The 15,666-nt window shown below is 33.9% G+C and overlaps 1 protein-coding gene across 1 annotated transcript in view; it reads left to right on the top strand.

The window, feature by feature from the left end:
* Positions 1-5,156: 5,156 nt before the first annotated feature.
* The window catches only part of LOC129233806 (uncharacterized), a gene marked incomplete at its 3' end in the record, with an annotated part of 34,547 nt that continues 24,037 nt past the window's right edge, over positions 5,157-15,666 (top strand). The window contains exon 1 of the mRNA XM_054867780.1: positions 5,157-5,190. The remainder of the gene's footprint in view (positions 5,191-15,666) is intronic.

Here is a 15,666-nt window from a genome sequence, read left to right as displayed (position 1 = left end):
GATCGAAAACAATTCGATGAATAGTTCATTTTATATTCCAATTTAGGCCCAATTTTCACATAAATTCCCGAATATGGGGATGAAAAATTACTCGCAAATAGTAATATTATATATCGTTGGAAAGGAAAGAATTTTTCCCGTCCTACGCAATTTGTTTCAATGCTCTAACTTAATTGCGGCGGGAGTTTTTTACGTTTTTAGCTCGAATTTTTTCAGGCTTAGCTGAAATTTAGGCACTACTTTCTTCACTAAATCCATCAATAAAAAGTGAAGGAATTATCCCAGTTTTCTTTTTGACAGCCTAAGAAGAGCTGCTTTTTTACTTCAGATCTAACTCGACCTAAGGTCGAAAGTTTAACCCTCATCTCCATTAGAAAAAAAGTTACAAGCGAATTAAATGAAGTTCAAAAATCTGTTCTCTATTCAAGTTTTTAACCATTTTATTTTGCGTTTCCACGGTAACGCATTTTGAATCCGTTGTTTATTTCCATCTTTTTCATTTTCAATTCCTAAACTTATTTTATTTTGTGTTTCCATGGTTACGCTTTTTAAATCCATCTATCTCATTTTGTTTTAATTTCTTAAAAGTATTAGTCGTCATTGTTTGGAGGGAAAATTTTGCATGATGGGTTTTTTTTTCTTTTATTTATGCCTGATTGTTCAATATACGTCATCACTTGACAAAAGTTTTGTTTTCAAAGTAACCGGGCAAAGCCGGTTAACGCAGCTAGTAATTTTACAAGAAGCAAATTGAAGAAGAGAATTACCAAAAAAAAAAAAAAAAAAAAAAACGAAAAATTCCAACATATTATTTTGAATCTGAATACGGGCCATTCGAAAAGCCGCCATTTTGCCCTGCACGATTTCATTACAAGGAATAATTTTGAACGGTATAACAAAGTTTTTGTTTAAGAAATCACACATATGTTTGTGATTTCTAAAGCAGCAAATTTTGTTTATTACTGTTTGACCACGGATTGTATGGAATTGGCAAACATCCAGTTGGGGCGACTCCATCTGAATGAGGGGGAAAATAAAAATTTTATGCGCGTATTCCGCTTATTTGAACGAGACCTCAGCTTAATTTAGAGGCTAACATACATCTGCAAAATCTGACATCCCTGAAAACTAATAGATGCTTCCATTTCCGCGTGTAAACCGGATGTTTACCTTTCCATACACTCCGTGGTTAGACAGTACCCTTTTAATTTTTTTTTTACATGAAATACATGAGATGTCGCGTGTGGGATAAATTGACCGTTTTCCTTGAAATGGTCCATATATATATAAATCTGTACTAATAATAAAGCAGAAAGTTTAGATCTCTGTGACACGCATAGCGCCAAGACCGTTTTGCTGATTTTCATGAAATTTGGCACAACATTTGTTTGCAGCATAGGGATGTGCACCTCGAAGCGTTTTTTCGCAAACTCGATTTTGTCCTTTTTCTATTCCTATTTTAAGCCTATTTTTCACGTAATTGGATATTATGGAGGAGAAATATTTCATTCACATGTTTAAGTTTTAGGTCATTCGCAAGTTTGGAATTTTCTGCATAGTAAAATTAATTCTCCCACTGGCGTTATTGTTTTTTTTTTTTTTTTAATTGTTTATTTCGAAAGTTTCTTTTTGAACATGTTCTTCGTCACAAACTATTCCCAACTAAATTTATTTGAAGCAAATCTTCCTTCAAGTTCGAGATCTAGATTTGATTAAAAATTCGCCGTAGGCTTTAATATTAAAAACCTTTGAATTTTTCATTTTAAAATATGATCTTCGTCAAAAGCTTTTTCCAACAAAGTTTGTTAGAAACAAATTCACCTTCAAGTTTGGGATCTACAGTCGACTCCCGCTACAACGCGATTCGACTTACGCGAAATGGCTACAACGCGAATTTTTTACAAGTAACGAATTTTAGAGCTAACGCGATTTCCTCGTCTACAACACGATTCTTTTTTAAAGGAAGTATCGGCTGCATTACTGGCCACTAAATATTGATTTCATGAATGTTATTACACCCCTTTAGCATCACTGACAGCAAAAATTCCCACACCATACAAGTCTGCACGTTGCGTTGTTAGTGCATCAAATAACCACTCAGCTTCTTTCATTTTTTTCCCCTCATTCCAAATATTAAAGTTCATGGAATATAATGGCACCTTAGTGCGCTGTTTCATCCTAAGTTTGAACATGGGAAAAAGAAAGTTTCTGACAAAAAAAGGTCAAGATTCTTGATATGCTTGAACTACCAAACGTCGACGGTAGCACGACAATAAGTATGAGTGAAACCTCCATACATACAATTAAAAGTCAAAACAAAAAAGATATCCGTAAAAGTTCATAACTTGGGTTAGGTATTGAAACTTGCACAGTAATGTCTAAGCAAAGTAAATACTATTATGAAAATGGAAACTGCTCTTGTTATCATGGATTAAAGAGATCAGGAAGAGGGGCTGCTGCCACGAATTGAAACGTTATAAAAGAAAAGTGAATCAACCGAATTTAAAAATGTACTAGATAAGAATAACCATCTGACCATGGAGCGTAAATCATCATCTTTATTTTTTAACTCATAAATATTATTACTGTATCTACTGTACAGTACTATTATCGTGCAACATTTTATTATTACTACATACTGTGCGTGCCGTGTTGTTTTATTTCATGTCTTTCCCTCCCATTGATCATTTTGTGCATCTTAAAGTACTTTATACTAAATTATATATACAGATAAAACACCTTTTTTTTAATTTTTTAAATACGGTAAAAGTTCAGTTCTCTTTGTATAAGAGACTAATGTATACTTGAGAAATACTTTAAAACAGTTTAAGAGGTATTTATAAATGCCTAAAAGAATATGGTATGATAAAAAAAAAAAAAAAAAAAAAAAAAAATGGTATACATACCTTTTTCTACAACGCGAAATTTCGACTTACGCGAGGGGTCTTGGAACGCATCCCTCGCGTAAGTCGGTACTCGACTGTACAATTGTCTTAAACTTCCTGTAGGCGTAGCGTTGATGCTAATTTTTTTAAAAATTCGTTTTGAACGTTTGTTTTCGAACATGTCCCATCCCCCCCCCCCTAGACCTTATTCTAAGGAAGTTTGTTTCAAGCAAATCCTCTTTTAAGTTCAGCATCTGCATTTCCATTAAATTTCCTCGTAGACGTTAATGTTAAAATCTTTTGAATTGTTCATTGTGAACGTTCGATTTTGAACATGGTTTTCTTCAAGAACTTTTTTCAACAAACGACATTTTCACCAAAAAATAAACAGCACATGATCAAAAAAAAAAAAAAAAAAAATCCCAGTGTGCTCTGAATCTTATCGCCAAGTTTTCAAATTATGTTAAATTCTTAGTTATAGGTTAATGTTAAACACAGTTATGTTAACAATCTTAAGAGTTATAAGCACTGTTCGAATCCCCGACCTCTAAAATATCGCAAAGAACATGGTTCAAAATTCAGCTGTATTACGACGTGAATGGTATTCTACGGATGTTTATGACTCTTTCATTTGCAGGACAAGGCTAGACAGGAGCGCCAACTTGCAAAAATTATTGAGGGGGCCGAACGTCTCCATGGGTTGGGGAAAGGTCATGGTTGGGAGGTGTCAAGGGGGTAAGTAATCCCGGAAATGTTTTATACTTTTGTCCTTTGAATATGCTATTTTACATATATTTTCTGATGTGTATAATTTGCATGATCCAGTATAAGGTGACAAATCTTTTTCAAGGTGTAAGAATCTAAAAGTTTGTATACACATTTTCTGGTTCAATTACACCGTGTCGCTTGTCTTAAGGGACATTTCTACAGTTCCATTTTATGGTGAGAAGTGCAGCGGAAATATATTGCTTGTGACTATAAATCTAAAACCAACTTTCGAAGTTCACCAAACATCCCCCTCATATTTGACGTAACTTTTTCGAACAACTTTTCCAAGAGAGCCTACCTAAGATTTGAATTTTGCTCGCATTTTACTCAAAGCTTTTTCTGTTACCTTCTTTTATTTTTCACTGCCTCAAATCTTAAATGAAATAAAACACATTGTAACAACATCAAAAACAATTGCGCAAATATCAATAAGAATTGCTAGCACTTTTTTCAAGGTTTCGATTCTCTTTTTCAATGCAAAAAACTGATGTGATCAGGCCGCGTGCTCATGGGATAGGCGACATATTTCTGTAGCTCAGAGTCAGACTGACGTAAATCCAGAAATTGCGGTTTTACGTTTATTAGTGCATTGTATGCAGAAGTTCATTCCGCATCGAGCGCCATCGCCATGTGAACGTAATTCCTAGAAAAAAATATATACTTTTCAATATTTTACGAGGGTTAAAAGAGCGCACGTTCCAGCCTTCGCATGATCCAGAAAAGTTTTCCACTCGCCTGTAAAATTATCATAATGTTACTTACGTACTTCTGGCTCTGAGGTGCAGATTTTAGGGGCGGCAAATTTCATGATGGCAAAATTTAAGGAGTCAAAAAAAAAAAAAAAAAAAAAAAAAAAAAAAACTCGAGAACAACTTGTTTCTTAGTTATTTTTCTTGGCAGCTCAAATTGCAGCAACACGTGAGAGTATACTCGTTGATTAAAAATATGTATCTTTATTACTGGGAAGAAGGGAAAGAACTTAGCAACATCGCCTGGGGAGACAAAACTACTAAAGCTGGCCCTGGTTGTGATCCGCATTTTTTTTCCATCCCTAAGCTCTTTTTTAATTGCATTGAACAAAAGGTCCTTCTTATCCCCGAAACAGTTGTGTGCAATTTTCAAATTCGAGATTGTTATTAGGTTTTTCACTTGTCGCACAAAAATAAACATTTTATCTCTTGTAGGGGTAACTTGACTTCTAATTAAGATAAGTTCTTTAGTTATTGCACTCGGTCGCTCATTAGTTTCAGAAGTTTTAAGGTACAAGCCTTTCTTTTAGATAAATTTATTCTTTCACGATTCACGAAATCTTTATTCTAATTTGCCAGCCCTAGCGGATTGTACTCGCTGTGTCCATTCGTGTGACCTCAAGCGTGAGATGTTACGAAAACAATTTCAAAGAAAAGGCTCATTCTCTCCCGCCGTCCTTGGCTGATTTTGCGACTGTCACCTGCAAGCGGCGCACCTTTTCAGACAGGCGTGCTGCAAAAGACAGCTCCGATTGCGCCGCATCTCTGTTGGTCTTTCTTCCCAAAACGTAAGTTCTTGTTTCTCTTTTCTTCTTCTTTTTTTAATTTTATTCTTTTGATTTTATTCATTGATATTTTTATTGCTTTTAATTGTCTTGCGGAATAGATCGGCGTTTGTTCACGAAAATATCTCGCATTATGTATCATTATTATTTGCCACTGTAAGTGCTTAACTTTGCATCGATTATAATTTTGGAAGAAACAACCAGGGCCGCGACGAGAGGTCATGTCAGCTTAGTCAAAAACTAGGGGTCCGACCCTTGATGGGGCCCAGCTTGGAATCATAGTAGTATAAGTTTGGCAAGTTTTTGGAGTGGAGGGGGAACGGTGAGGGCGACGAAATTGACAAGGGGCCCGCTTGACTCTCGGTGGCCCTTGAAACAACATTACTATTTTTTAATTTGCAAAATTAGCGATAACACTTGGCCACAGGGCGATTAAATGAAAATAATGGCAATTAAAAAATCATGAATCAATCATCATTGAAACTATATTACTTGCTTTGATTAATGTATTCAAAGATTGTCAACATCAAAAAATTGCAGCAAGAAAAGTTTTTGAGAACTTTGAGTAAAAGAAAAAAGTAGCGACTGGTTAAAAAAAGTGTATATCAAGGAAATCATTTCTTCCGGCCACTAGCGACTTAAGAACTCTCCGAGTTTTGCCCATACTATTTTTATCCTTTTTATTCATAGTTTTATTTCTGGTTGAACAATGAAGAATGTATTTCTGTTAACTGCGAAACATGAGTCGTATATTCGTTTCCATGTTGTATTAATCCTCTCTAATTATTAAAATTTCTCGCCATCCCTAGTAGCACCCGATATCTTAGCGTCATCTGTACGTCATTGCCGTATATCGTTTCATCTACCCGATATCGTATATCGTTTCTACTGTATAGCTCGTCATCGGCACGATATCACACGAAACGGCATTTTACAAAATTGCTTATAATAGTCAAATTTCAAAACTGTACAGTTATTTTTATGAATAAAATGGAATAAATCAAAAATAATTCAGTTTTAATAAAAAAAATTCAAATATTTGAAATTTCACGCACTTCTCTAATCGCGACGCGATGACGCTTACGTTATCGTTACAATGACGCGTAAACGATATAGGCAGATATCGCAAACGATGACTGCACAATGACGCTTGCGTTATCGTTACAATGACGCGTGACGATTTTGTCAATGGCGCACGCTCTGTCGGATTAGACATCATTTTATATCGTGACCCGATGACGCAGCGATATAGGATTGGTTATTTTCACGATATCGTCGTACGTCATTGTAATTTCTTTTTTTTTTTACTTGTACCCATTTATATTGGATAGTCACTCCTCTCTAAACAAGAAATTTCGAAAATAATTTATTCTACGTTCGAAAATAAGTTTCATATTTTTTCATTTTTTTTTAAAGGAATTTTCGGGATCTACATTATGACATTTGACTGTTTTGCGTCAACAAGCTCTAAAATTCAAAGTCAAACTCTAAAATAATGAATTTGTGTTTAAAATTTAAACATTGTTTTAGCGACAGTGAGTTTGAATGCAAGGTAATGGAACGCTGTTATGGCTGAAACATGATTTTTTTGTTGCTAATTGAAACTAAATCACAAATTTAATTCCTTATGCAAAGCTGCTTCAGTAAATTTATTTCAGATGAAATTCCATTAAAACAAACACTTGCATTGTATATAACTAGGTTTAGTATTTTTTTAAACGGTACAATAAAAATGGCAGATATGCTTGCCTGCTCCTGGATTATCCATCTCATTACTAGAAATGCTGCAATTTTGAATATTCTACAGCAAGATGAATTATAGTTTGACATTTTTTCCCCAATAAATTTTGATTTTCTTATTATGTCCCCCCCCCCTCCCCTGGCATTTTAAGAAGACCCTGTGCCCTCTTTTTAGTATTTCTCAGTACACTGTCCTTGCGGGAAAAAAACACAGAAGATCTTGTTTTAAAAATAGGCCAAAAAGCACTGGTGGAATGGTTTAATTGATGGAAAAAACTGCTTTTCTTTTCTGCTAATTTAGTCATTTAAAACAGTTTAGTTGACTGATTGCAATTTTAATTTACAGCATATTGCATGCTTAATTGAAAAAAATGTTGTTTTTTCCTGGATTCTTTTCGATTATTGTTATCAAAATATATTTGTCCCAAAGCTATTGCATTGAGCGTTACTGTACTGTTTTTTCCTAACATTTGCAATGTGTATATGTCCATTGCCTCGCTCCCCGTGAAAAAATTTTAAATGATGGGCTTAGTGCGCACTAGAACTGCCTGAAATTCTACATTATGGTTGCAACAACAGACAAGAAAGCTAGTGAAATAGAATTCCAATATATACAGTGATCTCTCGGTAACTCAAAGTCCCAAGAACGTGGTTAAAACCTTCCAATAATCAGCAGTTCAAGTTACTGTAATTTCCTTTCCTATCATTCTCAAGTATAATTTTTATTTTGTTTCTCAAGAATAGTGCCTGATACATAAACTATTATAACATGCATAGTTTGGATAAATTAAATATTAATATGTATTAAATAAAAATAACTTTACAGAGAACAGAATAAATTTTTTAAGATACTGTCACTTAATGGGGTAACAGATAAATGACTACACCGATTGTATGAATAAAACCTCCAGAAACCAAAATTTTCCCCATAGATGCAGTTTTAAAGACAGGGCTGGATTAAGTTCCATATACACCCTAGGCCAAACTTTGAAATGACGCCCCACCTCACATCCAAACTATATCGAAATCAGCCCCCCACCCCAATGGGGTTAGGCTCAGAAAAGGCCTCCTTCCTCGTATTTTGCTTTGTCCGTAATATATACAGTTGGCTCTCTGTTTAACGACGGCTTTTCACGGTCCCAGATAGTCCACTATAATGTTAAAAGCATTCTATTTAAGGACGCTTTCTACTTAAGGATGATTTTTTGTGGTCCCTTGAAAGTCGTTAAACAGAGAGCCTACTGTATTTTTTATTTTTAAAAATATTTTGTAAAGCATCCTGCCATACTTTTTCTTTTCCAAAAATATTTAACTTTTAGTTTTCCCATAAAGGAATTTTCAAATTTCAATCTCAAATTTTTGTTCCCCCTGAAAAAGGAAATATTGATACTTTGGGCTGAGGTGGGTATCTTATGTATTTTTTTTTTTTTTTATTTACTTAAATTTAAATATGTCTCTTGAATTTCCTGATACACTTTTGTTCACCATTCATTTTTTACCTTAGGACCATTTATAACTGCAAGTATCTCTTCCTTACCATATTCTAAATTACTTTCTTCATTTTATTTATTTATTTATTTTTTTTTTCTATTTAAAACATATTTTGGGGCATCCCATGTATTTTTATCCACTTTGTTGGGGTCTTCGTGATGAAATTTTGAATAAAAATGCTCCAAAAAATAATATGTTGGCAGCAAACTCCGATAACTGATATAATTATGAACAAAATATATAAAACTGTGTATATAATTTGCTATCAATTTGAAACTTTCATGCAATTAATGTGTGTGTAGAGAATTTCAGCAGTCTATGGCAAATATTTTGTGCAAAATAGGTGATATGTCTTGCAGAGGCGCCCCAATGGAGGTGTCATGGGACATCCCCAAACTTTTTCTCTCTTGAACCTGTGCAACATTTTTTTTTCTTTTTCTTTGTGCCTTTGAATGTGAGCTCTTCGAGAGGACCCAGTCTAACCCTGAGCAAAGCTATACTTTGAAGAAATTATTGTTCAAATCAAAGATATTGAAAATTATCTGCTTTTACTGGAAAAGGACCTCGACTCAAGCATACACCCCCTCAGCTCTCCTCAAATAGCTTTTTTTCTGTCTAAAGATCTGGTTGCATATCTATAAAGTTGAATTTTGCTTCTTCATAATAGCATGCCAGTTTTTTTTTTTTTTTTTTTTCAACAAGCTATTAATTTTTTTTTCCCGTGACGTGTGCCCTTTTCGGCTTGCACTTTTAGCCCAGGGCTTAGGGTGGCCTATTGTGTAATCCGGTCTGATTAAAGACTCCAGCTTAATCGAATAATTTTCCTGGGTAATTGAATAATAGTGATCAGCTTTCAAATATTTTTGTTGAGAAATTTTTTAAATAAATTTGAAATTAGTAAGAACAATTATTGACGTAAAAATGTAAAACAATATTTTCCGCCCTCAACGGGCGAGAAAAAACTTGAATTTTCCATCAAAACATTTCGTCTATTCTTATTGTTTTTTCTTGCTGCCATTACAAGAAAAGACTATAGTGCAGTCCTAGGGGTACATTTGAGACATGGAAACAACTTGGTATTAAGAAAAACTTAATTATTTTGGGACCAAATGGAAACTTCGAAATGAAAGAATGTTTAAGTTATAAGCCTTCGAGTTATCGAGAGTCGACTGTAGTATAGTATTCTGATTTTTTTGCTCTTGAAATAGAGGAAGGCTATCATATTTCAATTTTTTGGCTCTTGGTTAAATTTTGCCGTAAAACTAAAATTAGGGTTAAAACAGATTTAACTTTAGTTAAATAGGGATGACCACCTGAGGGGGGGGGGGATCATGGTGCCGACTGCGTCCAAAAAGTTTTTAGGGGGTATTTTTTACCTTTTTAGGGAGGTTCTTGGTTTTTGGGGGGTCTTCGTGATTTTTAAGGGGCCTGGGCACTCCTGAGTTAAAACTGTTTTGCGAAATTCCTTAAGGGCTACAATAACAAATATAGAGTGATTTAGCAGTAAGTTACCACTCCTAAGCTAGGGCTAAGGCAGAAATACATGAAATACAGCACGGTTATCGAGGCCTGTAACTATAAATTTTGGGCCCTCCTACAACAAAATCTATATGCCCGCCCCTCAAAGGCCAACAGTGTAAATTTGCAACGTTAATAAGCTGTAGTGCTCATGTTTTTTTTAAAACCTCTTAAGGCTCTTCTATACCGTCCATCTTGGATTTCGACGCTAATGCTTTCTCTACGGGAAAATCTGCTACCTGTGCAAAGCATAACACGAGAAATTACTGGAATATTTTCATGCGGTTTGTTTTAAACGATGGCTATGACACAGAACTAGATATGCGCTTTTTTATTTTTTCTGTAATTATTTTGAAATTTTTTTAATAGCATTTTAAAACTTTAAACGACTATTTTAACACGTTTGAAAAATGATATGGAAAAACTGAAAAAGGAGCGCAAAAGATTGAACATTTCTCTTTAAAAACATATTTTGAGTTTGTTTCTGAGACAATTTGTTCTATTGATATTCTCCACGGAGTAAAGCCTTGTTTTCGAAAAATTGTGAAAAACTGCGAAAAACACGCCTTTCACCAGACCACACCCATTTCCTCCCACTTTGAGGGGCCACTTTCTCTTCTCCCCCAGGGTCTTCAGGGTCTTGGGGTCTTGTCTTCTGCTTCTCCGCTCCTCCGCTTTGCCTCAATGGCAGGCAATAAATTACTGAATCCCTACTAATGACCATTCATTCTTTGTCGTTTTGTGTGTTGGTCTTGTATTTCTGTGACATCGACGAAACTCGTTCTAAAAAGAAGTTTTTTTCTTCTTTCGAGTTCTATTCGATAAGTTTTTGAAATTATTTAGGTGATATATTTTTCAATGCTGTTTTAATATAAGTACCCCGTTTAAATGTAGAAGTTATTTTGTTTGAAAAATCAGTGAAAATTACCGCATCTTATAATGGGAAAAAAATTCGAAATGCCATTTTTATTTATGTATTTCTTTATTAAATTATTAATTTAAAAAATATATAGCCAAGTACAGTGATTGCGATTTATATCTCGATGTGAAATTTGCAAAAATATAAACGAATTCACTTAAAATACACTAGCCACATTAGGGGAAAAGTGGCGAGTAAATCATGAAATTTCCCACTCCTGAGTGTATGTGCAGTAGAATGAGATTAATCTGGCGATTATACATATTCCTCAGAGATTATTCAAAATGGGGTTGTTTCCTTCAGTCAGAAGTACTATTTTTAGTCATTGAAATTGATAGAATAAGCAAAAAAAAAAAAAAAAAAAACATGAAGCGAGAAAAAACTTTCATTTCCAGATGCTTATTTTTTAACATGTCCGATTTTGAAAATAAGACGTGGTCTTTATGACGTCACAAATGATGTACTTAGGCGCATCTGTGTATTGCGTTTTCACGTTATTGTATTCAAGAAGCGAATTAAATATTGCGCTCTACGTTTGCTATCAACCATATCGTTGCCATTACACTTGAGTAAAGATGCGAATTAAATATTACGCTCTACGAATGGCAACAGTGAATGGTATTTCATCATTTGTGATGTCATCGGCAGAAGCGTACATAATAAAAGCGTACCGATTAAAATAAATTTTTAAAATTATTAAACTTAGTCAAATTATTTAAAGAATGGTCAGATTCTATTTGCAACTCCAGAGCTCGAATACGCTACCTTGCGGTGATTAACAATATTAAAGAAAAAGGTAAAACATTCCATGCCACGTGTTTTCTTTGGGTAAATTACAGGCTTCAGACAGTTTGTTGTGTAATGTAATTTCAGAAGAATAGAAATGAAAGCTTCCCACAAACACGATCAAAAATTACTGTCATTCACCGTCAAAGCAGGTTATAAGTTACGGCATCTGTTTGTTCTACCTTTTACATCCACTATTAGACAGTGATTGCAGCGCCCCCTATAGTTTATTGGAGTTGCGAATGTTTTTAAGCATGCTCTTTCAGGAAAAAAAAAAAAAAAAAAAAAACTTTTAATTTTGGAATCAACCCCATTGCCACTAAAGTTGGGAAATAGTCTTTGTTATAATAAAGCTGAAGTCTGTCTGGATGTCTGGTTGTCTGGATCTCTGTGACGTTATGTCCCTCGGATGTTTTGTCCGTTGGACGTTTTGGTCATGGATGTTATGTCCGTGGACGTTATGGATCTGGACGTTATGTCCGGTTCCCGTGACGCGCATAGTGCCTTGACCGTTCTGCCGATTTTCAGGAAATTTGGCACAAAGTTAGTTTGTAGCGTGGGGTGTGCACCTCGAAGCAATTTTTCGAAAATTCGATTTTGTTCTTTTTCTACTCCAATTTTAAGAACACTTTCCCGAGCAAAATTATCATACGACGGACGAGTAAATTACCAAGTTATCATAACGTGGAACCGTAATATGGTAAGCCAATAGGCGAAAAATTCACCATACATTTTTTGTAATTATACAGGCGAACCATAAGACCTTTTAATTTTCTACTACAAACAAAGCCGTGTGGGTATGACTACTATTTAATATTTATCAAATATATTTCTTGACTCGTAGTGGTGAATACAATAAAAGTCCATAGCTTTTCTAAAAATCAGGTCAGTTTGTATAGAAAAAATATTTTGCTTGACAATGTTCCTGAACTAGCAATATTAATTAAAAATAATCGTCTCTTTCTGGAAGGATCAGATATATCACACACAACGATGCCTTTGAAAATGAAGTTTAGTAAAAAAGTTGCTAATAATTCGGAAAGTCACAGCAGAATGAGTCTGAATAGGTTATCTTACAAGAAAATGTTTTTCTTTAGAATATTGGCTTGGTTTGCTTTTTGATATCGAGGCTTTGTGTGTTATGCATTTACTTTCAGATCTTTAATTTTCAAGACTTTGACATTATATAGAATTCTAAATATGTAATTAAATTTGAAGTTCCGTTTTGTTTAGGTAAACATTAAATAGTTAATAATATAAACTTTTTTTTTTTATAGAATTAAAACTATTATCTAATATACATTTTCCACGGCAAGAAATGAAAGTAATGTACAAAAAAAAAGGCACATTTCAGTTTTTTAATTGAAATATTATTAGAAATTTTAATTGCAACCGAGACATTTTTCTTTTTTTAGACGATTGAGTTTTCTGGTGTTGCTTGAAAATGTTCAGTTTTTGCAATTAAGATCTCATTACTCCACAAATAATCCTAATTTATTGCATTATCCACGAATAGGAAATTATGTGAATAAACTAGTAAATTTGATAAACATTACATAATGTATCATATTTACCAAGTCTATTGAAAATGATGAATAATCGTCGCTAGTTATATATAATCAACAGTTTGTTTCCGTTACACACACACACGGCAGGGAGGTACTTGGGCACCCGAGTAGGAACGTAGGTGGTTTTTGGAACGCCAAAAAAAGAACCAAACCGTTACAATTTTAATTTTAGGGCTTTACGATGCATCGATGCATCGTAAAGCCCTAATTCCCAGACATCATTTCATTGTTCTTTAACTTGAATTTGCAATAATTATTTTTACATTTTAAAGAAATTGTCTGCTTGTATTTTTACATTAATAAAATTTTTTTTAACATCTTTTATGTGTCTCTTTTTTCAACAAATACTTGCCTTTTGCTTTAGGCGGAGAGGGGGAGTGCAGGCCAGTCATTTCGATTTTTTTTTTCCAATTGTGGAAAAAGGTGTACACTCTTCAAAATTTTTATAGAGAACCAACTAAAACCACGGCCTTTCGTACGTAAAGAATAAATGTTCAAAAATCAAGGGGGGGGGGGAATGTCAACCCCCCCGTAAATGACGGGCCTGTGAGTGTGACTATGCGCATCAAAGTGGGAAATTATGGTGGTAAGATTCTGAAGTGAAGATTTGACTAAATCTTATAAGATACAGTCGAACCTCGTTAAAACGAACTTTAATGGATCATTAAAATCGATTATTCTTAACAGAATTCGTCTTATTCGAAAAACAAAAACAATGGGACAGAGAATACAAAAAAGTCCGTTTTAGAAGTAATTCTTTTTAAGCGTGTTCGAATTAACGAGGTTCGTCAGTATTGGCAAAAAAAAAAAGAAAGAAAACTAATCAGCTCAAAAAAGAAAAATTAAAATAAAAAATAAACTCAAAAAATTACGAAATTAACATACTCAAATATGACAAAATTAATTTGACGAAACTAATACTCTCAAAACTACGAAAATGATTGTCGATTTGACGAAACTAGAATGAAGAAATATTTCGTTACATTTGACGAAATTCGCATCTTCAAACCAGAGACGAAAGCAGTTTCCTCAATTTGACGAAATGTTCGCTCGGAGCATATCCCTGGAAGCGATTTCGTCAGAAACGAAGAAAATTTCGTCGAATATGAAAGTCCATTTCTGAGAGTGTGTTAACGTTGTTTCACTTGCTTTTAAACATTATTTACGTTTGGCGGACTAGAAGTATGGATTGATATAATTTGTTTTAATTCCAACTTGATTAACACTACCTTTTATGTATTTGTTTATTTTTAATTTAAAAAATAACTTATTTGTCAAAATTATTGACAGAAACAAATCTTTTCAATAATGCGCAATTAAATTTCGGCTGGAATTTTGTTTTTAAAACTATTATTTGTGTGTGTGTGTGTGGACATGGAGGTATATACTACTCTTCCACTGACCACTGAGTTCAAAATTCGTCACGTGTGTGTCGGTGGTTCTTCTTAAAACATAATTGGAACTTGGAACTCGATACTCGACCAAAGTGCTACTCGGTACGTCTCTAATGCATGAATTACTGAAAGGTTCTTTTGTTCAATGAAATGATAAAAAAATATTTCCTAACATGTTTCCCTTCGACATACTGGGTTGATAAAATTAGAATTTTTATCATATCCTCCTTGAATGTACGCGAACCTTTTGAACCTTTTTTTTTTTTTTTTTTAATGCCTGGTCTGTGCTCGGCAGTTATAAAATGGCTTTTAACAATTTTCCAGTGCACAGTTCACCGTTTTTGTGTAATGTTAATTTTTGTTCTCAAGGTGTCATTATTGTACTTAATGATATTGATCTGAATTATTTTCATTACTGCATTAAAAAATTCAAACCCTGAGCAGTTTTAAATCGAATGAAAGAAGTAGAAATACCTTTTCCGTCGGACTGCGATCTATTGTTTCCACTTTATCTCATGTAACTTGATTTTATGTTATGTTATTAGGTAGTTTTTATTACTTGCTCCTTTCTTCGGATTGAAATGTTGCGTTGAAAACCCGAGTACAGTCAAATACATCAGTTGATATGAAAAAATAGATTCAAGGAACGGGAATTTATTTCTAACTTGTAGCATTGTGGAACTGATAAAATTTTATTCAGGGCGAATGACTAATGTCTGAGAATAACATCCATATTTATAGTGGAATATGTTTTTGTTTTTGTTAGTGATAGTTCTTGAAATTGCGCCTTTTATCTCAATGACTATTATACATCCCCCTCCCCCCTCGCAACGTTAATTTCTGTTCCCGCCCTCCGCCCCTGTTTGTAACTGAAAAGGGAAAAAAAACCTTAGAATGTTTCTATTTATTCTCAAGTATCACTTATTGTGATATGTGCAGTAGTTTCGGAAATTCGATTTTTAAAAATTTTGTTCATCATTTGTGCGCACCATGTTCAATATTGAAATTTAGATGATTAATAAAGCACTTGAATTTATATTATAACTTTTCTTTTCTCTCTTTT

This window comes from Uloborus diversus, unplaced genomic scaffold (genome assembly GCF_026930045.1).
Source record: "Uloborus diversus isolate 005 unplaced genomic scaffold, Udiv.v.3.1 scaffold_741, whole genome shotgun sequence".
NCBI lineage: Eukaryota > Metazoa > Arthropoda > Arachnida > Araneae > Uloboridae > Uloborus > Uloborus diversus.
Note: the sequence above shows the minus strand (reverse complement) of the source record. Positions and strands in the feature narration are given on the sequence as shown.